Source organism: Trachurus japonicus, chromosome 6, assembly GCF_045865225.1.
Source record: "Trachurus japonicus isolate A0001 chromosome 6, Traja_1.0".
Classification (NCBI taxonomy): Eukaryota; Metazoa; Chordata; class Actinopteri; order Carangiformes; family Carangidae; genus Trachurus; species Trachurus japonicus.
This window is the reverse complement of record NC_140912.1, coordinates 5,319,581-5,342,535: the sequence shown is the minus strand read 5'-3', so window position 1 is coordinate 5,342,535 and position 22,955 is coordinate 5,319,581. Positions and strand designations below refer to the sequence as shown.

Genomic DNA, 22,955 nt, shown 5'->3' with positions numbered 1-22,955 from the left:
CTTATGAATCCCCACTTTAAAGTGTGTTAAACCCGAAAACCTCACTGGCTCCAACTAGTCTCCAGTAGAAGAATTCCGTATTGTTGGAGAAAAGGTGATCATCATTAGAGAAAAATAAAACATGAATCTTGATGTACTTTAAAAGGCCATAACAGGAAATTAAACACTAATTTCACAAAAATATATAAAATTGCCCAAACTAGTGCAGATAACTCTCGTGCAAATAAGCAATTACACATTTTCATGTTGTAATTCCCAACAATAACACACCCTGAATGCACTGCCAGTGGTTTCAAATGGTTTCAGGTGCAGTGTTTCCAGAAAGATCTCTGAGTAAATAAAATAAGAAGGTGCTTAAGGGAGGATAAATAAAGGCCTTTCACTATTTTTAGATGACAAATACGGGATGTAGGTTTGGAAAATTGAGGAGATAATGAGCCCAATCAATGAGGGTGAAAGTAAAAAGCAGGATACATTTGATCCTGTTTGGTTGCACGCATGGATGACAAGTGTGCACCAGAGCAAATACAGGATATTTGTCACCCAAGCACACAGGAACTGTGAGCACGGAGAGAGAAAATGTGCTTTTGTTAAAAATTTCTTTTAGATGGATCCTGATTTTAAAAAAAAAGGCAGAAATAAATATCAACCCTCGATGTGCCGTGTCCACATTATAGACACTAAAAGAATGAAATGATTGGTTATGATGCCACTGTTCCACCGGATGACTTATTCACTCTCAGATGAAGGGATATGTGTGACTAATAAGTGAACTTATGCTGTGTGAGTATAAACAGAGAAGGGGATTTGTGCTCTATTCCCCCTCAAGCCTTAAAACCCTCATCTGTCAGTTGTTTTTACAGCCTTTCCACTCATGCTCTCTCTGCCTCACTGTCTGTCTGCGTGTCTGCCTGTCCTTCTGCCTGGAGACAATCCGCAGTGAAGTCAGAGCCATGCTGGAATCCACATGGAAACTTTTCGTGCATAACTGTGGAGGAAAAAAAAAACATCCCCCCGCCCCCTCCCCCCCTCCCCTCACTCTCCATATTCTGATAATTGAGGGGGACGGGAGGTTGAGGGCTGATTCGTGGGTCGGTTTGGTTTTAGACTTCTTTCTCGGCAGTAATCTAACAATCCCACCATGCCAATGAGAAAAGCAGTTCTAATGACACACAGCTGCAGTGAATGGGGCCCTTCCAGTTGAAAATTAGATGGTTCGTATAAGAGAAACCGAGAAGCAAGCCCCTATCTCCAGAGAGAAGACAGGCCACTAGTCCAGTTCTCTGAAAAATGTACCGCAAAATGCATTGCAAGACCGGAGGCTTTGGAGGATACTTCTGTTTTTAATGTTTTTTAACTGAATAGTTTTGGGAAACAGAGAGCCAAAATCGCAACGTCACATCCAGGCTATAGTCTGCTTGTCCAGCTTCTGTGACTGAACTTAGTCTCTCATTCAACTTCTCTTTCATCACCTCTCTGGAAAAATAGATCATGTTCCCCCAGACAAAAGTTCTCATTTTCTGTGAGAAACCAACCTCCACTTATGTACTAATATGAGATGAAACCTTAGTGATATGTTGTCTCTGCTGAACCTCACCACAGCAGCTCATCCTTCGGTTTCTGTGCTGGTGCTCCTGGCTGTTAAAGGAGAATTCTGGTCATTTTTGACCCCTAAATTATTTTCCTGATGGTCATCCAGTGTTGGGGGAGCAAAAAACGTGACTAACATTGATGCAGACAAACCAAAGTTACACCTAAACTATGGGGGCAATTTTTTCAAACACTCAAAAAACAATCAAATATCTATGGTTCATGACTGGAACCCTTACGAGACACCACTGAACTCATATAGTGTAGGCTACAGTATAAACAGTATAAACTTTGTGTTTTTGCATGTAGTCACTCACCTCAGACAGGCTAACATCCTGGAAAGACATTGCTATCCGATCGCTCTCCCCGCCACAGAAACAAACACTTTTTCCTTGTTGTGATGATTTCTTTACAAAAATAAACGGTCGAGCAGGGCAGTGGTAATGTCCATAATATCTCTGACCCCAACACTGGGTGACCACAAGGACAACGATTCAGGGGTAAAAAATGACCGTAATTCTCCTTTAATCTAGACTGATCTGACCCTACTGTCACACAACCCTGTATCAAATAATCCAAATTACAACTTTAACAAAAACACAGGAGAGACTGAGTCGGTGGAGGTGCTGCTGTTAGCCATATAATCGTGGAGGATGGACGACGTGGTGGACAGCAACTAACTAAAAAGCTGAATAAATGAATTTTATGGATACTGATGAAAACCTGGTACAACGATGAAATCAGGTTTATTCCTTAAAATGCTAAACTATTCCACTAAAACCTGCACCTAGCTAAGGATTACCTTTACACATAGCAATGTTTCTCACCTTATGTCCATGACCACTCTCTTGATGCCTTCACCAGGAAATGAGGTAAAATTTGTGAGGAAATTAGCTGTTTACGTACAGATTTAGGCTAAAGTGAATATTTATTTACTCTATACAGTGAAACAGGCTCTTATGTGCACATAGGAGTGTGCAAGAAGACTCCCCCTTCACTAATCACACAGTAATTGTTCACTCAAGAATACGTAGCCATATTATTGTAACTGCAGCAACCCAGCCCAGCTGAGTCTCACTCATAATGGGAAACAGCCAACTGCCGTTTATATTTTCATTTTCCTTCCTCATTTTTAAAGCTCCCAATTTTTCCATAAGGTAGTCATTTCCAAGGCTGACGTGAAACCAGACACCCAGGAGAGAGCTCATGGTGAAGGGCCAGAAACAACATACAGCCAGGCAGCCCGACATCCTCTCACCTTCCCCAATCCCCCTCTCCTTCTAGTGCGAGTATTCCTGGGAAGGTAAACACCCTTTCACTGTGTCAGAAATGGGATTTCATTCTGCTGCCATGGCAGTTTCTTCATCTGGCCTTCTTCGCTGTCCCTCCCTCTCTTTCTTCTCCTCCCCTTTCTCCTCTTGCTGCCACATCTGGAACCCAGCCCCTCATTTATTTATGTGGTCTGTGTTGTTTCTTTCCTTTCTTATTTTTTTCCAACTCTTATTTAAAAGTCCTTTACCTTGTCCTGCTGGCAGTTTCTCTGTTGAGGTCTGCAATTGCCTCTCGACATAACTGGTCAATCTGCAATTACATGCCCCTGCACAGACCCCTCTGAACAGCACCACTGCTCCAACGGCAGACTGAAATAGAATAGTTTCATGTCTGTTTGGATGGCGGCCCAGCTGAAACTATGCTCCTCCGCTTGACTGACAGTGGGATGTGGGCTTTTTCTCCCCAAGAAAAACCTTAAGGCTGGTCACATTTAGACTCGGAGCAGTCATACTCCAGCAGGCTCCAGTGGTGGTTGGCCCAGCTGAGCTCCAAAGAAGGAGAACAGGGCAAGACAAAGTTAAAGTGAGGGAAAGAGAGAACAGAGACAGACAGTCTGCAGAGAAGAGGACGAGAACCACGGGCTGAAACTATGAACCCTCCAGGGAACACTTCATCTTCTAGTCGCTGACCAAGAGAATGGGTAAGTTTGGCAACCGGTTCAGTCTTAACGTCATCTTCTGGAAAAAGGTTAAATTAAGTTTTTCGAATAACTTGAACACAACTCAGCGGTGCAGCATGCAGCACCTGATTTAAATATTCTGACACTTGATCCCTGTCATATCCTCCAAACATCTTCAACGGCAGTGGAGTTGTCCACTTGTTCAGGGGCAGACAGACATTACAGCAGAGTATTTTCCATTTGGCTTTGGAGTTGTTATATTTTGCTAAGTGCTTGAAGCACTTTCACAGACTAAACTGATGTCATAGCCCATTCTCTCATGGAAGTGCTTTTGACCAGTGTCCAACTCAGCCTTTTTTCAAACCCCCTTAAAACCCTAAAAAAAATAAATTGTCAGTATTGTAATGTAAAAGTTTGGGATTTTAAAGAGCAGCAGTATTCATCATCTGAACACTCTGTTCAAGCCTCTCTGCTCTGTTGTTTTTAATTCATGAAAATTTTACATTTTTTATGCAATTAAGGCCAGACCAACTCCAACCAATATATTTCAAAACCTAAACTAAAATCTAATGAGAAAGAGATTATATCCACTAAACTTGTGTAATCATGGAATGAAAAGGCAGTCAAGTTACAGAAAAAAATATCAGAATAAATGAACATCAGGGAAAACATAACTTTGGTTTGATTTTGAATGGAAACAAGTTTTTTTATGGCAATGAAAAATCATGTTGAATTCAATATTTTGTCATTGTTCTAAACAATGAATACAAAATATCAGATCACATATGCAAAATAGCTCAGAATAAACCGTATCTTATTATTGATTATTCCAGTTATAGTCAAATCATACAACTAGTAACAAGTTGTACACACACATGACATATTATCATCTTCTTCACATCAACCATTGACCAAAGGAGGCAGTCTTTCTTACGTAATAGCAGGATCGAAAAGTTGGAGTTCTTGCCATTTAAACCATGCAGGCTTCTCAGATGTTGTTGTTTCTCCTGGTAAAAATGATTTTGAAAACTCTAACATACAGATAGGGGAAGAGGATGGAAAGCTTCAACTCACAGTCAGTCAGCCTCAGTTATGTGAAACCTACCATTAACTTTTTGCTGAGTCAGCTGGTGTTTTGTGACATGGTTACACATTTTTCGTCTAATATGCACACTATCCACCGTCCACTATTTTCTGACTTCTACATCTATGTGAGCTGAATTCAGCCATTTTTAAATCGCTGATGCAGTACATGACTGTTAACAACTCTCTTTTGGAAACTTACACTTGCTAATTGATGCTATCAAGGTCAATATGAATGGGAAGCTGCTCTGTGTTCTCAGTAGGAAATATATTATATTTTGTTCTGAATCATGTTGGAGCTAAACTCCAGTATAGTAACTGTTCTGACTGATCTGGTTTGTGTGGGAGTGTTGGGAGCTGGGACTGAAAACAACAAACATTACAGCCACACTGACAGTTGTGATGAGGGCACGACCATGTCTTTACTACAGGCCTGTGTGTGATGTGACAATTAGAGATGACCAGAGAGATCATATAGGTCTCTCTCTCTCTCTCTCTCTCTCTCTCTCTGGGTGTTTTGTTTAATTATATCACTCGTGAGCATCATGATGTTACCATGGTGAAGGGGTTTGAGTGTCACAGTGATCCAGTTGTGCGGTCTGGGGCAAATGCCCCTGGAAGGGTCTCCCAAGGCAATGTGGTCCCAAGGGAGGGGCCAGACAAAGAGTGAATCATGAGCCCTAAATGAACAGACATGATGAGTGGTGTGACTTCTTGGAGCCAGACCTGGGAGGGGAACTTGCCCTAGTGATTGTCTAGTGGCCGTTCCTTACAGTTCTGCTGTAGGTCGGGGTTGGGTGCTATGCCGATTGGGCAGCAGATGGGCAGAGACCTACAGGCATTTGGATTGCAGACTTGCTCGACATGGAAAGTCACTTCACTGGTGAACAAGGATCCTGAACATTTATTAGTTAGTTATTGGAGAATGACAGGGCAGCCTTCCATGTCATGGAAGAGTCTCTTGGGGGTGTCCTTCAATGGGCTCCCCTTGTAGACTCAATAATTCTGGTGTGAGACTTCAACACCCATGTGGGCTCAGGTTAAGGGGGGGGGGGGGGGGCTGTCAACCGATCACCACCTGGTTGTGAGTTGAATCAGGTGGTAAGGAAGGCTGCTGGACAGACAGGTAGTGGGGGTCAACTGACACCTCTGAACCCTAACCCTACATCTACTGGGGGAAGTTGGGCACAAGTCTGAGTGGACCGTGGCCGGGGCCTCCACTGCAGAAGCAGCCATTGAGAGCTGTGACCACTGGGGTGTTCAGTCAAGAGTGAGAACTGTTAACATCGGAGGGGGGAAACTGCCGTTCCGACATAGGCCTCTAATTGTCTAAATGGTAGCACTTGATTTTCTATCAAACGTCCCGTCATTCCGACAATTTTTGCCCAATATGGTCGGAATGACGGCATTTTTTTTCTTTTTTTAAATGTCCTGCCTTTCCGACAAATAGCGTATTTTTTCCCCAAAAGATTTTGCACTGGTTGGGCTTAAAGCAGAAGTAAGTGCTCCGGTCGTTTTCGCTAATGCTGCGTTCCAGGCAGGCTTTTGAAATCGTAAATTACAGCTTCAAGTCACAACTTACGACTTTGTAGCGTTCCAGGCAACCCACTCGTGTTTTTCCGACCTGTTTTACCGGTGAAAGTCACTATAATGGCCACTCGTAACTTCCGACCGGTGAACTCGTACCAGATCGAACTGGTACGACTTCACGGTCGGAAAAATACGAGTTTCCTTGAACGCACCATAACAGTCCTCGTCCCTACGTCGCCACATTCACGGCGTCCCTTGGCTGCACACACAGCCCTGCATGCCGTTCTCTCTCCTCATTGGATAAAAACTGTAGGATACGATAAATGTTTTCTCCTCGGCTCAGAGCAGAGCAGAGGGACTGACAGACCCGTGTTTCAGACCAAACACTCTATGTAAGTGATTGCTGTTGGAAGATATAACTATTTAAGACTTATATTAACACAAATATATCACTTCCTTCTGCTTTAAGCAATGATGAAAGGACTTGGTTAAGTTTAGTAAAAAAAACCAGGTGGGGCTAGGCAGGCCATGTCTGCACTCTGCTGCGTAATTACCAAAACCATGTGTGTATTCCACTTTCAGCATGTCTTAAAGAAGGGAGTCACCTGTTGAGTAACGCACATTTCCTTATATTGAAAGCCTTGTCGGAATAGTGGGACGTTGACTTGTCGGAATAGCGATATGTCGGAATGGTGGGATGTCGGAATGACAGCATGTAACCAAAGCGGACTGGGTAGGGGATGTTGTCGGGCGGTGGAAAGAATACTTTGATGATCTCCTGAACCTAGCTAACATGTCATCCATGGAGGAGGCAGAGTTGGAAGAGTCAAGGGAACCCTCATCCATAACGCTGACAGAGATCGCTGAGGTGGCAAAGAAGTTCCTCTGTGGCAAGGCAAAGCACCAGGTGTGGATGAGATATGTTTTGAAATGCTGAAGGCTTTGGATATTGTCAAGATGTCGTGGCTGACACATCTCTTCAGTGTTGGAAAACAGAAACAGTGCCTGTGGAGTGGCAAACTGGGGTGTTCCCCAACTATTAGAGGAATTATACTGCTCAGCCTCTCCAGCAAAGTATACACCAAGGTGCAGGCTTATGACTGTGGGGGGAACCTGGGGAGAGGAATGCCTGGAACCCTCTGCTTAAACTGCCATCATTGTGACCCAACCCTGGATGAGCAGAAGAAAATAAATAGATGAAATTATTTTCTTTCTCACTCTCAGCCTCCCTCATTTGTCATGTTTGTCAGACATTTAATATCTGAGTGGAAAAGGTGACAAAGGCTCTAAGTGATAACATAAACCAAACAGTAAATGTGTTTCCAGGACCATGGACCAAGACCAGTAGCATGTTGCCACTATGTAAATACATGACAAACAATATTGCAGATCTGGTAAGTGATTTATAATTATGAAATGTTTTTAGGTCCATAATGGAATAACACCAACACTGTCTTCTATTGTACAGTGGTTCATGGTCCATAAATGATGAATTCTACTGTCTTTAGTGATCCATTAATGTTTCCTTCACTACCACCACCAGTGTTAGTTTGCCATTGTTGACCAGTCTTTGATGAAATGGCAGCTGTTGGATGGATTGCCATGAAATGTGTTACAGATTTTCACTGTAATACTGATCCTTTTCATCAAGTGCCATCATCAGGTCAAACACTTCGGGTTATGACCAAACATCTGCAGAACTAGAAACATTCCCATTGGTCTCTGCCAATGGGAGTGTTATTAGATGGGAATGGTTCTCTCCAGGTTTGCCAGCTTCCTCCCACAGTCTAAAGACACCCACACTAGTTTAACTGGCAACTCTAAGCTGGAAGTGTGAATATGTGTGTGTGTGTTATAAGTCCTAACAGTAAATTAGCTCAGCAGCAATTACTTCAAGTGAAAAATATTTGAAAAAGCATTTTTAGGCTCATTTAACATTAGCTGATGACAAGCTTCGACAGCCGCTTCCTGTAAACATCTGTTTAGCACTTCTGTGTAATAATACATGACTGGTTGGGGATAAATCTGGAAGCACAGTGACTCTCTGCTGTGCTTTCTCCTCTTGTCTGCCGGGTGAACAGCTGAGGAGGGTGTGGCGTGGTTAACATGAACCACACACGCAGGTGTGGCCTTCACCCTGCTGCTGCACTGTTTAATTAGGTTTCTTCTGCATGGGTGGAGAGTCTCAGGGTTTCCACTGTAAAAAAAAAAAAAGAAAAAAAGAAAGAAACCTCAAATCTCATCCTGGCAGTCATTGTCTCATGGGCTCCTCCGTACAGGCCCACAAGCAGTGACGCTGAGGGTGTGACTGAACTTAGTGACCACAGCTAAAGCTGGAGAGATGAACCTGCACAAACGTCTGGAATACATTGTAAAGCACTGTGTACTCAAAGTAGCCTGACAAACTCATTCAGTATGTTTGCTCCTTACAGTTGCTGACAATACACATCAGGGGTTACACAGGGCTGAGATCTCAGTCTTGGAGCTGGACCTGGCCAAATGTCTGTCACTCTCCATTAGTAGTCTCTTTCTTCTGGATGAGGTATTTCTTTTGTTTGGTGCTATTTTTCCATCCCTCCTCATTGCCTGTGTGGCCTCGCTGGAATCAGGACTGGGTCATTTTGGTTCTTCTCCCACAAGTCTGCTCCTCTCCAGAAACTGTTTTTCACACAGCTTAGCAATTTCCATCCAGATGCCCAGAAATTATATTTTCTTCATGGAGAACAGCAGTGGGAGAGTTCTGTTTTTTCGCCCATGATGCCAATAAAGAAAATATAAATATGACACCTCGCAGTCGTAACTACACAATGAATACAGTACCATCATACAAGTGCATAGCTGCATCATGTAGGTTATTTTAAGTTTAAAGTGATTTCCGGCTGTTAAGGGGATTTTCTAGAGGGCAACAGGGTTAGAGGAGGTTACGCCTCAGCAGGTGGGGTGGTTTGATCTCCATTTCCTCCTGTGCATATGTTGAGAAACACATTTAACCTTTCCTCATTCTAAATGACAACCAGCACGAGAGCTTTATGCATACAAACATACAAGCCAGGGGATTCTCTGACAAATGTTCTGCCCTTGCATGACTACAGCAATATCAGTGGCTCTGCCTGCTGCATTTGAGTCGCTGACCTTTGACCTCGGAAGAATACAAACAACAGCTTTCACCCCATGGAGTCAGCTGCCTGTCTCTGACACCAAGAAGAAGATATTCTGGTTTTTAAAAAAAGCGTGACCACACCATTATATATATATAATCCTTGGCTGCAAGATAAAAACTGCATAAATCTCATAAAGAGCTCACACCTCTGGTGGTGCTGAGTTATGAGAGGAAAAAATGCAGACAAAAGGGGGGAGAAAAAAAAGTGTGACCAGGAACGCTGTGTAAGAGTTAAAGTTGTTTTGTCAAAACAAAGACTTTTGTTGCATTAAAGATTTAATTGCTCAATAAATTACAACCAATACTAAGAAATATTGAATGCAAATCAATGAGCAAACTTTTGCAACACCAACATCTACTACAAGAAGCAGCACACATGCATCCCACTTCAATCTTTCTTACAGTACACACACTACCCATGCGTCACAAGTAAATCGTTGACGCTACTTTACTGTGGGTAATGGTGACTGTTGACACATCATTGCAGTGGTGTTCATGACTCAGTGGAGGCTCTTTCTTTGGAGTGGGGACTCAATTAGGAGAGTGCAGGTATAAATTTTTGCGTAGGTGGGCCCAATATGGCAGCCACTCTGGGGCCCAAGGCTGGGAGATAAATCAATATCAGACTGGTTGAATTAGAGCATCAGCTTGGAGCTTCCCTCTCACCGACCTCTTTTTCTTTGCTCTTGTCTTTTCTTCCCATCTCCATCTGCTAATTGCAGGGGGGTCATAGCTTTCTGGGCTCCAGTCTGTTTATCTGTCTTTACTGCAGATTGCCATCTTCTGTGTTTGCTCTGCGGTCCTTGTTACGGTTCATTGGGGAGATCATGAGAGGAAATGGAGGCTTCAGTTCTTCACCACGTCTGTTTGTTGTGAGATTCACGGATGACAGAGAGGTCATCCATCCCTCCTCCTCTCCTCGTGGAGAAGTCTTGAGGCTGTTTAGAGCACCTTGGGGAGTCCAGAGGAGTTACTACGCTCTCCTCCCAAGTGGTGTCATTTTCTGTTTGAGTGACCCCCCATCACAACTGCCTGCCCTCGGCTCATATGACTTCATACAGCAGCAATGAGAGATAAAGGGGAGTGGTTGAAAATGTAAAACTTATCTGATTATGATTTTACTGTTTATTTTTGGTTGAGTGTGTGGGCTCATGGAGATTTAATTTAAGACATTTTCCATAATGTCTGTGTTATCATTTTTGTTCAATACATTTTTTTAACCTTTATTTTATACATGTCATCACTACACCTGCAACTAATGATGACTTGTATTATTATTATCATTTTAATATATATATTAGTATATTTTTTGACTTTTCATGCCTTTATTTGATAGGACAGTTGAGAGAGACAGGAAATGGGAGCCAGAGAGAGGGGGAATGACACACAGGACAGGGTCGCTCAACACGGGATTCGAACTGGGGCCGCCTGCAGCGAGGACTATAGCCTCAACACATGGGGTGTGTGCTCTACCAACTGAGCTAACCACCGCCCCATGACTTGTATCATTGATTAATTGGCTAATTCCTCCATGAATCGATTATCAGGACCCGAGAGCACAGTGGGTGAAGTCACAGCCATCATAATGTATGATACAGTGGCTTGGCCTGTCACCACATGAGATCGAGGCAGATCTGTGAAGTTAGAGTGATTTACGGGAGAGAGAGACGAGAAAGGATCAGTCTTGTTACATGATTAGAAACAGAAAGTTTGCAGCTTCTCTTTCCAGGAGAAGACAAAAGAAGGCCCATAGATACAGCTTCAGAGAATAAGCAAAATGCATCAAGAAATAATGATAGAAATTGCAAATAACTTCTTGAACAAATAATTAAATGCAATTGGTGAAAAAAAACGTCTTTATTCCCACCTGGATAGAGGAAATAAGCTGCAAGAAGAAACCGCCATCACTTGATTTACATACAATACATTTTCATGGTCTTGCCTGCGCTTGCCTTGCACATGCCACCCTGAGGTGTGCAATAGCACCAAGGCCCATTCATTACTGCTTGCAGCTTTCATTGTAAATTGACCCTTTCCAATTTTTCTTATACACAGTACTTTATGATTGAATTTGTTTTGTTTTTGCAACTAGATTAAACTCTGTGAAACTCAGATGTTCTGTTAGATCAATGCATGATAACAGTAATCATTTAGAAAATCTGTGATGACGCATGTGTTATTTAGGAGTAAGAATATTCTGTATATGTTAAATGAGACATGGCAGGCTGTTTTTCAGACTTAATTACTCACCACACTCTCACGCTGTTTATTTGCAGTGAGGAAGAAATAGCACTGAAATAGTTCTTTGAAGTGTCACATGTGGGCTTTTCTTGCATACCTTGCAATTTTTTTGCCCCCAATATTTACTTATCACATTGACCCCATGTGTGTCCCATTTAGCCCGAGCCTTTACGTCACCGGTGGAATAACAGTTGGAGGAAACGCCTTGAAAAAATTCCACCCTGCCCTTAAGTGCTGCCTGTGTTCCTGAGCTTAGATCTGAGCGGCGGACCTATCCTCCACCCCAGATTCTTGCTCTTCCCCTCTCCTCTAAGCCCACACATGGACCCAGCCCACCTAATTTACTCCCACCTCCTAATGTCAAACAGCTGTAGAGCTGACTTGCATGGAATTGCTGCTATTACGTCCTCCTCCCCTCCCTCACTACGTTTTCTTTCTCAGGCATTTTGTGTGTGTGGCCCTTGGCATCAGGTCACTCACCGGCCCAAATGCTGGTCTACTGTAAACCGTGCATCCATTCAATCTTTATTTATGATCCAGGCGCTGGATATGAGGTCATGAATTGGCATCGTACATACCCATGGGTGGAGATGGATAGACCAATAGCTCACCATAAATTGTGTGAATGGATTGTGCGCAGTTCCCATGTTTTGCTGTTTCCTGGGTCTTTCTGACATGTAAAGCCAGACTGTAACTGGGCCAATGCCATTTCCAAGGCACTCCATCTAACTGAAGGAGCTGCGTGACATAAATGCCAGTGAGGTCATTCTTCACATGATTGACAGGAGAAGATCAGGCAGTGATGCTGAGGGTTGAGAGCTCCTGTTGCTGTCGGGAATCTGCTTCAAAGGATTGCTTTGGCCCCGTGCCTGAAGCCTGACCTGGAAGCTGATCACACAAATTTCAAGAATTTATCACTAACTTTAAAACTTTGGCCCTGATCTTCAAGACAATACTGGAAAAGCAATGAAACTGCTGTGTACTCACATCCCTTTCTTGCAGTATTGTTAAACTCAGGAGTGCATCGGCGTGTGAAGACCATTAATTTAAGCGAAACGAGGAGAAAACAAAAGACATAAAAAGCAAGATGTAAGTGGAGTCAAATTGTGGCTAATGTGGCTGTTATTGATAAGGAAATACTACATGTGAGTTAGTGCGAGTGTGAGAGCATTGTAGCAGGCTATTACTGTATGTGAGAGTATGATGTGACATGTAAAAGCAAGTATTTATCTCTCAAACGGCCGCACATGTGACCATTGATCTGTTGAAGACCATGAATGCTGAACTGAAATCAGATAGGGTCTACAGAGGACTTGTGCTGTGCATCACCAGGTCTTCCTGCCAAAGTGCAGCTTTTGTCCTCTGGCAACCTTCAAAACTTGAGGTTCTAAGGCCTGTGGTGTTAACAGATGTATTGAATCGTGCTGAAAGCCAATATTTATATTTGAAAGGGTTATCCTCAGAGTGTGTGTTGGTGTCTTTTGCTTTCATTACTGGCGCAGTGATTCTCAGGTTGGGCCACGTCGTAGGATCCATCTGTTGGACCCTTTTTGATCCTTCAGGGGACACAAACCATATGTCTGCTTTGTTCACTCTCATACATTTTAATCAACTGGGTTATAATTTCACCTGGAAGCTCAACAATCAGGTGAATTTTGGATGGACTCTGTAAACAGTCCCATTATGTTAGAAGGAAAACAAAACCTCCACCAAACCAGATCATTTTGAGGCAGTTTCCCACTAGAGAAGCTGAAGTGTTGCTGTTTTAATGAAGCTTATGCTCCGCCTGAGCACTCCCCTAAAGCAACATTGACTTTGAATGGAAACTTGTGGGCGTTCATCACATCCATCGCGTTTGGTGTGAACGCACTATGAGACCATGGATGGTCTTATAATAGATCCATGGGTGAGACTTGAAAGCACCTTGATGGCATAGGTGTAGCTGTAGCTGCCCAATCAGAAGGGTTCCTTTAATGCAGATCATCCAGTGGCAGTGAAAATATTCACTAAAATAGCAGTAAATGAATGTTGCTGTTGTTGAATATGGTTTCAATTATCTGAAGATTACACGAATAAGCACGAATGACCAGCCTGCTAGCCTCTTCCTGTAGCAGATAAACAGTCATGGTGGAACAACGCAGTTTGCTGAAGTTTATCACAGAAACACGCCGTGAGGAGCTGGAGGAAGAGAAGTCAGCTCATGTTCAGCCGTGAACACCGACCTCTGCTCCTCAACAAGTGCTAAGTAGCCTAATGAGGACACGTAGGCTACATGCTAATTCATTTCAGCCCTTTCATGAAGTCAGACTGTATGGTTTATGGAAGCTGCTGCTGCCCGCCCGCCTCAGTCAAACAGTGATGAAACAGCGTTACTAACCTACCCTTTTCAGTAACAAGTAACGTTAGTAACGAGTTTCCCCGTTATAACGCGGTTACCGTTAATGACAGTAAAATGCGCTGTTACTCAACATTACTCGACTCAAAGACAAGTGTAGCCTACACACTTTTTCAGCTGTTTGGACGGAGCCTGTCAGTGCGGAGGAATACTGAGTGAGTTGGTGGGTCTCGGATAAACAGGAGGTTATGGTTATGGTTGGTTAGGGGTCTGGGGTGAGTCCCAGTAATTTGACATATTTGAACATTTTATTAAAAAGTAACACACTAGTTACTTTTCCTGGTAATTAGGTAGTTATTTTATTAGATAACAATTAGGTTACCAACTTAGTTAGGCTACTTTTTGGGAAAACTAACTATAACTAATTACATTTTTTAAAGTAACGTGCCTGACACTGGTCAAACACCAGAGACTAGAGGATAATAGAGCGCCAGCAGCACACACTGAGGTCAGTGTGGAAGATGCAGAACATGAAGTGTTGGTCCAACAGCTGGAGAGAAAAGTCAGAGTCTTTCCATCACCTGTTGCCTCAACTGACAGGGCCTCCTGTAAATCAGTGGCTTCCTCCAGGCCTTCGCAAGCTGTAGCTGAAAGACTTGGATAAAAACTGGCATCAGCTGGTCAGTAGCAGCTCTCTGTCCCTCCTGTCTTGAAGAGACAACTGACTGAATCATTCCAAGCCCGGTTGTCCCCTACTGTAATCAAAAGTAAGTTAAGTTACACTGTGTAGCCTGTTGCTTGTGTGGTTTGATTGGCCGCTGTGCCACGCCATGTGTTATTTTACTTGGTGCTAGTGTACCTCTCTGAGCACTGCATTTATTAATAATGGTGCCTTAATTATTTCCTTGAACTGTGGTAGGCTACTTTCATTAGAACACAGTTGTGATGGTCTGTTTTGGTTAACATGCTTTTCAGAACCTATAAGTATGATTGGTGTTGGACGGGCCAGACCCACCGAATTTCCTCTGTGCTTGGGAACACCACTGATGGCACCAGGTCAAGTGCACTGTGGCTGAGGATCTGACCAGGTTTCATCACTCATCTGTGGGATGTCATCAGTTACCACTAGCAAAAAAAATCAGTATGAGATTTTTCCTCAACACGGTAGGCCTACAGTTAAAAAATACACTAAGCCTTATGCAAAAGTCTTTTTTAAAGCAGAAGTAAGCAGAATGTTTGAGTTAATATAAGTCTTAAATAGTTATATCATCCGACGGCAATCACTTCTATAGAGTGTTTGGTCTGAAACACGGGTCTGTCAGTCACTCTGCTCTGCTGTAAGCCAAGGACAAAACTTTGTATCCTACAACCTTTATCCAATGAGGAGAGAGAACGGCATGTGTGTACAGCCAAGGGATGCGTGTGCATGTGGTGACATAGGGACGAGGGCGGGGACTGCTAACTCCATCGGCTGACAAGAAGTTAGCCAAAACCACCGGATCACTTACTTCTGCTTTAACAAACATCCACCTGTTTATTTTGTTGGTCAGGGGCACAGAAACCATGCACTGGCAATGAACTTAAGCACTGGACACAATACATTTTGAGAATCCATGTGGATGTGCTTCCTCAGGATCCTCCCTAGCCTCGGGCTAAGCTGGGTCCATAAATATGATGCAGAAACATAGCAGCTGTCCACTACAGCTACAGGTTACAGTGACAACATGATTCCGATTGTGGAATCGACTAAACAAAATGGCAGAGGATAGAATAAATAAAAAAGTATTTATTTAAAGTATTTTGGAGCAAATTAGATAGTTCCCCCTGGTCAGAAGAGATTTACTCAATTTTTGAGGAGGTGGACATTGTGTATTACAGGAATAATTTGTGCTGTTATGTTAACTCCATTAAAAATAAGCGTCTACTGAAATTTGAAGAAAAATGGTTTGAAAATGTTCCATCAAAACCAATATGCAGATGAAATATAGGCTCATTTTGGCCCTGAATTATGTTACATTTCGTATGCAGAGAAGTTAAAAATCTTTAGTTGCACAGCTGAGATCTGGTATTCTTCCTCTGGTGATTGAGGTCGGTTGATTTAAAAATATTCCTGAGGAAAATAGAATATGTGGAATGTGTGAATTGGATGAAGTGGAAAGTGAGTCTCATTTACTTTGGTATTGTACAAAGTATGATGATTTGAGAGAGGTATTCATTTCATGAAATCTAAGGACAAAACCCTGAAATATTCTGGTGCTCTGAGTCTGATGAGTAGAAGCTGGAGTGGTTGTTTAATTTTAATGTGTTTTAAGACTGCTAGTTTTATTTCTGGAAAAGAAGACAGGAACATTTGTTTAATTAATCTCTGATGATTTCCTTTGAACCTTTTGCTTTTCTCATTTTTTTGGATAATGGTTTTGAACCCTTGTTTGTTTTCTTGTTGATGACGTGCTCCTGGTTTGTTTTCTCGGTGTCTTATAAGCCCATGCGGGATGGGCTTACAGAAGTATGCATGACACAATAATAAAATTCAATTCAATCATGATAATCATGGCCATGTCTGTGAATCTTAGTTTTGGATCATCTGTGAGCAGGTCCCACAGATGATACCTGATGTCTTACCATCATCTTACTGTGGGTGTGAACCCTGAACTTGCCCTTCTTCGCTCTGTAATTGAAAGGCATGGACATGATGCAGTCCTCCAGCTCTGAAAATGCAGTATATTATGATTTACACACATGCCCTTCTAGAGACCCCGGCCTCATATCTAATGACACTGTGGTTCTCTTTTGTGTTGCACGGAGGATAAGTTTTGGTTTGATATTCTGCGCTGGCTTGGTTGGTTGGGTGTTTGACTTAGGGCCAGTCAGTGGAACCGCAGGTTTTTAAACTGATGCACTTCTGTCTCCTGGTTTCAACCTCAGTGTTTGTTATTTCTCGGCCTCATGATGACTCAGCTGACGTTTCATTGGAGAAAAGCGGTTCATGCTTTTGTCTCTCAGAGTTGGCGGCTGCCTGCTCGTCTCTGATTTGGTTTTCCCCTCTGCTTTGCCATGAGTGTTGCATCTTGGCCGGTCATATTGTGTTTCTGAGGTGGGCGTGGCTGGAGTTAGGTCATACATGACAACACCTATCAATCTTGTTATTTTGAACACCACACTGGTTTATGATGTGACTGACTGATTTGTTTTTACAACTGTCAGTGTGAAACCAAGAATAAAAGGATTTACAATAGGAGCAGAGTCTGTCTGGGCTTACACTCGGACTTAAAGGGATAGTTCACCCAAAATTGAAATTTCACTCATCTACTCACCCTCATGTGGACTAAGGGCTGGGAGGCTGGGGGCTGGGCGTAGCAGTGCATGTCCATATAACGGTTGCAAATGAATACCAACTGTCTTCGTAACAAAAAGACACACCAAAAAACATCCAAATACCTCCATGCTGCTCGTATGTAATGTCTGTCTTGTATTGAAGCCCCGAAATGCGAAATTGTCCCGAAAAAAATTAAATAAGTCTATATTTCAAGCTTGTTTGTAGCGGAAGCTTCTCTTCCTGGTTCGTCAAATTTGGATGAACCAGGAAGAGGAGCTTCGAGAAGCTTCCGCTACAAACAAGCTTGAAATATAGACTTATTTAATTTTTTTCGGAACAATTTCGCATTTCGGGGCTTCAATACAAGACAGACATTACATACGAGCACTATGGAGGTATTTGGATGTTTTTTGGTGTGTCTTTTTGTTACGAAGACAGTTGGTATCCATTTGCAACCATTATAAGGACATGCACTGCTACGCCGAGACCCCCTGTAACTCAGAGAAGCCACAGATAACTCTGAAACTTCTCCCAGCCCTTAGTCGACATGAGGGTGAGTAGATAATGAGTGAAATTTCAATTTTGGGTGAACTATCCCTTTAACTGTGTGTAAAGTGAGGAGTCACAGGGTGATGACGGAGTACTTTGTTACCAACATGTGTCAAGTTGCTCCAAATGATTATAGTCCTACACCCTACTTTTACCTGACTATGCTGTAAGCCTGTCTCCAATTATGTCAGACTGACTCCCCATTAGCCATGTGGTGTGTGTGCCTCTCCACAGGCCTTATACATCCATTATTAAGCAGCTCCTGATGTTTTGCTGGCCATCGCTGCTCTGGTGTCAGGTACCCGTGCGATTCCCCTTCATTGGACCAGACTGTTGGGATCCAGTTCCAGTCTCGGTGACCTGCTGCAGCTGCTCCTGAAGCTACTAAGCTCCACTCCAAAACATTGAGTTTCTCTGGATGTTGTCTCTTCCCTCAGCTGACTTCACTATTTCTTGTTTGTCTAACTGTTGATTGAGCTGGGAAGCTTACAATGCACTTGGATATTTCTCTTGGCGTGACATTAGGACTGTTTGAACTTTCAGAAGGTATGGTGCTGCTATTATATTGTTTTTTTCTTTGTTTAAAAAAAAAAGAATCAGGGGTAATTTTATAGAAGACTGTAAAGTACCAAAACAACAGTGCAGTTAGGAGGCTTGTGGTGAAGCAGTATAGTTGTTTATGCAGCTGAATTTCATCTCACTGGAGGGAGAAATGTGTCCCAGGCTGCTTCAGTGTTTGAGGATTTTGCCTGGTGTGATTACCACGTAGCTGCCTTCGTGATCTGTCCACTTTTATTAGTTTGACACTGAACAGCGTGGCCGACCACAGACCAGGCTCAGGGTTACAGATATGTGTGTAAGTCTGTGTGTGCAACTTGACCCCATCTGATTTCATCCCCATAAGCCATGCATGTTGCCTAGAAACCCTGTTGCAGGAAGACTGTTCAACTTCCATATTATGCCAGAGGAAGGAATGCTCCCACACCTAAATAGATTGCAGAGTTTTTTTTTCCTTACAAGGGAATCTTCTCATCCAGTTCACTCAGAAGTCTTGAAGTTTTCAAATCCCAAACTGGTGCACACACAGAGACCTGAGGGTAATCAAGGCACACAAAACAAAACCCCAAATTGGCCTTTTTCTAGTTAAGTTTTTTATAGAGTGCATTTACTGTATTTACTGCTGAGAATAACTGTGTGTGTGTGTGTGTGTGTGTGTGTGTGTGTGTGTGTGTGTTTGATGTCTAGATAGAAAAAAACACTTTCTACTATTGTTATTAAGTCAGGGCTCATAGGGATAACATTTCAGACTGCACGAATAATACAAAGTTACTTTTTCAGTTCATCATTTTCCTGAATATTCTACAGTTAAGTGCAGTGTTTTTCAACCTTGGGGTTGGGACCCCATGTGGGGTCGCCTGGAATTCAATTGGGGTCACCTGAAATTGCTAGTAATTGATAAAAAAAACTTCTGATAAAAATATTTTTTAAAGCCCCAGTATGTAACTTATTTGGCTTTTTATTAGCAAAAATCAAATATTGCTTTCATAAATATGTATTTCACTGAAGTTGAATCACACCCGCATACAAATGAAAGCTTTCTCGTACCTTAGAATGAGTTGTTACAAGTCGTTACAAATACATAAGTGGGCGACGCACCGAACCGAGGCGGCCATGTTGCATCGCCATTTTTTACGTTCAGTGGCAGCGTGACCGTAGGTAACCACGGAAACTCAGCGGAGCTGTCGGCTCAGGGAGAAAGTTTTCCAGGTAGCGCCTGTTAAAACTGTCACCACTGTGTAGTGTGAGGAAGGACGGAGGCACTGGTGTTGCATTCAGGTGCAGTCAGGCAGACGGCCGTCGGCAAACCAACCGGATGTCATTTTACTTGTTTACATAGAGGCTTGTTTATTCTGTTACATACAGCGTCTGCCCGATTTCACGTGAATGCAACATCAAGAATACGTTCAGATATGCAACCGCACGGCTAGATGGGGGGAATTCCTACACATTATACCTTTAACTAATTATTTTTTTTTTAAATGTATGAGTAAAAACACCACACACAACTTACTTTCACTTTCTTGAATATAAATCGAGTTCAAATAAAATGCAACATATAAAAATATCTGAGCTGACGCATCTAGATTGACGGCTGTCAGAAATTTGATATGTCAAAATGGAGAGTGATCTCCGGCGCAACTTCACCAACCCACAAGGTGCATGGAGAGTTGAAACACAGTGATGTGGAAAAACAACTTTATTTGATATGTCAAACTGGGGTCACGAGCCAAAAAAGGCTGGGAACCACTGGTTAAGTGTATTAACTTTGAAACCGAGGTAAATTAAGAACAGGTCAAGTTGCAAATGATGTGAATACAACTTAAAATACAAGACTTTTAAGATCCACCTGTAAGGATTTAGAATGTATAGATAAAGGTGGGTAAATGGCAGCTCAGTAAAACCCCGTAGTGTTAAGGGAACATAAGCCCCACGAGATGATGGTCCACAAACACAAGGCAAAACCATAAACAGGGTGTGATGTGTGTGTACCAAAGAGGACCTCCAGTGAAAAACACTGTTAAAATACCAAGAGAGAATAGCTAAAGGTTTTAAAAAGTCAGTGATAAATAAAACAAAAGCAATAAAGAGTAATGGCAGGTCCTTAATGTAGTGAGCAAATGTTATCACAAGCCACTATTCATGTCACCACAATTAGTGCTGCTCACACCCAGAAAAAAATCCCACAATATAAAAACACATGTAGAATATGTCAAACATAAAGGCTGTGCTCAGATGATCACATTCGGTGGCCTGAAAAGTAAGAAAACTTTAGTTTTGTAAAGATCACCAGAAGAGAGAGTTTCCTGCTGTGCTCCCTGACACCCACAGTGGATGGAGGATGGAGTGTGAGTGGCAGAAGTACAGAGGAGCAAAACTGTGGTTGAGCTGTCAGCTGCTCTGCTGAGGGAGCATTTTACACGTGGAGGCCGCTGACAGATACCGAACCGACTCATTCCTTCTCCCAAATGGATTTTTTAAGTCAGAGAGGCGGACTGACAGAGAATGATCCATTTAGGAGGCAGGAGAACACAGCTCTCAGCGGCACCGCCAACACTTTCCACCACTCTTTTAACATTTTTATAATAGAGCCCGATAGAAACTATTTGCAACCTCTAATATATCTTTTCCATTTATGTTATATACTGATCCAATCTTAATCCACACTGTAAATAGTTTGATGACTCATACTGACCACTTTTTAATATCATTTACACTACGGTCTTTTTTTTTGGTTTATTCTTGAAACCTTGAGTTTTATTACGTAGATATTTTCCACTTCTTCCTCAGCTTTTCTATCCACAAGTTTAGAAGTGTTTTTATGAATCCCATAACTCCTAGTGGATACATGCAAACCTTCTTCATGGTAGGGTACATGTAAGCACTGCAGGGTCACTTCCTGCTCTGCATGACTGTGTGTGAATTACAGGCAAATTATGAAGCACTTTGGATGATAACATGACAGTTAGTAATTATTTATTTCTATAGCACCTTTCACAGCATGGAGTCACAAAGTGCTTCACAGTGAAAATTAAACAAAAAGATAACAAGGCAGCAGTAAACAAAGTGCAAAGGCAGTGAACGTGATTACCAGGACCTTGAATTGGTACCTGAAAGCCACGGGGAGGGAGCGCAGGATGGGGGTGATGTGGCAGGACTTCTGTTACCATGTTAACAGCCTGGCAGCGGCGTTCTGTACCAGTTGTAGGCGCTCCAGAGATGATTTAAAGAGGCAGGTGAATAGTGAGTTAGATGAAATGAAAGCATGGACAGCCTGTTTGAGTTCTGAGTGTGCGACGATGGATCATCTGACATCCAAAGTTGCCACTAAAAGCAGTCTATAATAACTAAAAAATAGCGTCTTTATAATTGTTAGTTATTTACGGAAGTGGATTGCATTCACTTGAATAATAATTTTAAAAATCCTGTTTTTCTGAGTAATTTATTTTTTGGTTTATTTTTTTGAATCATTTTTTCTGTTTTTCTGACTAATTATTTTCTGTTTATCGTGGTAATTAGGGCCACGGGGCAAATGCACCGAGCAGGGCGAGGTGGTTTCCTTTCAATATAAATCTGAATTTATTTGTAACATGGTGGTATCTATTTTTGTGGAGCATATCCATGGATGTATGTTAAGCAATGTAAAAGAAAGCGCCTTTACTCATTGTGTTCTGAGTAGTACTTTTATATTGAAGGATGTTTGTTATACGCTCCCAGATGTGACGTGTGTAGCTTGCCCCGGGAAAAGTTTGTTGATGCCTGTGTTGGAGCCGTCAGTCTGGAAAATAAAGCAATGGTGGAACCTGTAGCAAAGTGGAGTTTGAATAAAAATCCTTAACAATGTATCTCATGGATCTAAGATGTAATAGATCCGTGATGAAGTGGAGGCTTGACTGCAGCGGTTAAACGTTACTTGCAGGTGGGAGCTTCTCATGGGATTTTGTAATCTTATAGAAAAAAAATTACCATGAAAAACAGAAAAAAATTACCACGAAAAAACAGAAAAAAAAAAGAAAAACAGGGAAAAATATTAGAACAGAAAAATTAGAACAGAAATAATGACCCCGAAAAACAAACCATAAAAAATAAATTACTCAAGTGAATGCAATACGCTTCCGTATATATTTGTGATCCGCTATTTTACAAATATGACTGGGTTAAAAAAAGAGAGGATGGATGATATGCAACATTGGTAGCAAGTTTAGCAACCAGGCCTGTTGTGATAAAGCTAGACCAGAGCCACCAGGACCCTCCAGAAGCATCTCATTAAACATGTAATAAGGATGAAACCACATTCAGAGCTGCAGTCAGATCAGATCCTGTTCTCCCCTCTCACGCTAAAGAAATGTTTTCCTTCTATGAAACTCTTACTTTGAAAAACACATCTATTTGGAGCCTGTTTAATGTCCAGTCTATGTTGTTTCCTGCTTTACCCACAATCCATCTCCCACATCGCCCCATTGTCATTTTCTGGTCCTCTACACTTCTTTTTGCTTCTTGGAGCTTCCTCCTGAACACTCTACAGCCACTTTCTGTAGCAGAAATATATGTGCTTCCGTTCTGTCCGCCTACATATTTATTCCTGACATCACGTTGTGTCAGACTCAAATCTGTGACGCTACTCAACCTCTTGTCACCAACA

The 22,955-nt window shown here is 42.2% G+C and overlaps 1 protein-coding gene across 1 annotated transcript in view; it reads left to right on the top strand.

Annotated features, from left to right (window-relative positions):
- The first annotated feature begins 3,363 nt into the window (after positions 1–3,363).
- Positions 3,364–22,955, top strand: part of insc (INSC spindle orientation adaptor protein) — a 63,551-nt gene continuing 43,959 nt past the window's right edge. Inside the window, exon 1 of the mRNA XM_085778425.1 lies at positions 3,364–3,562. The gene's annotated coding sequence lies outside the window, so the exon portion shown is untranslated. The remainder of the gene's footprint in view (positions 3,563–22,955) is intronic.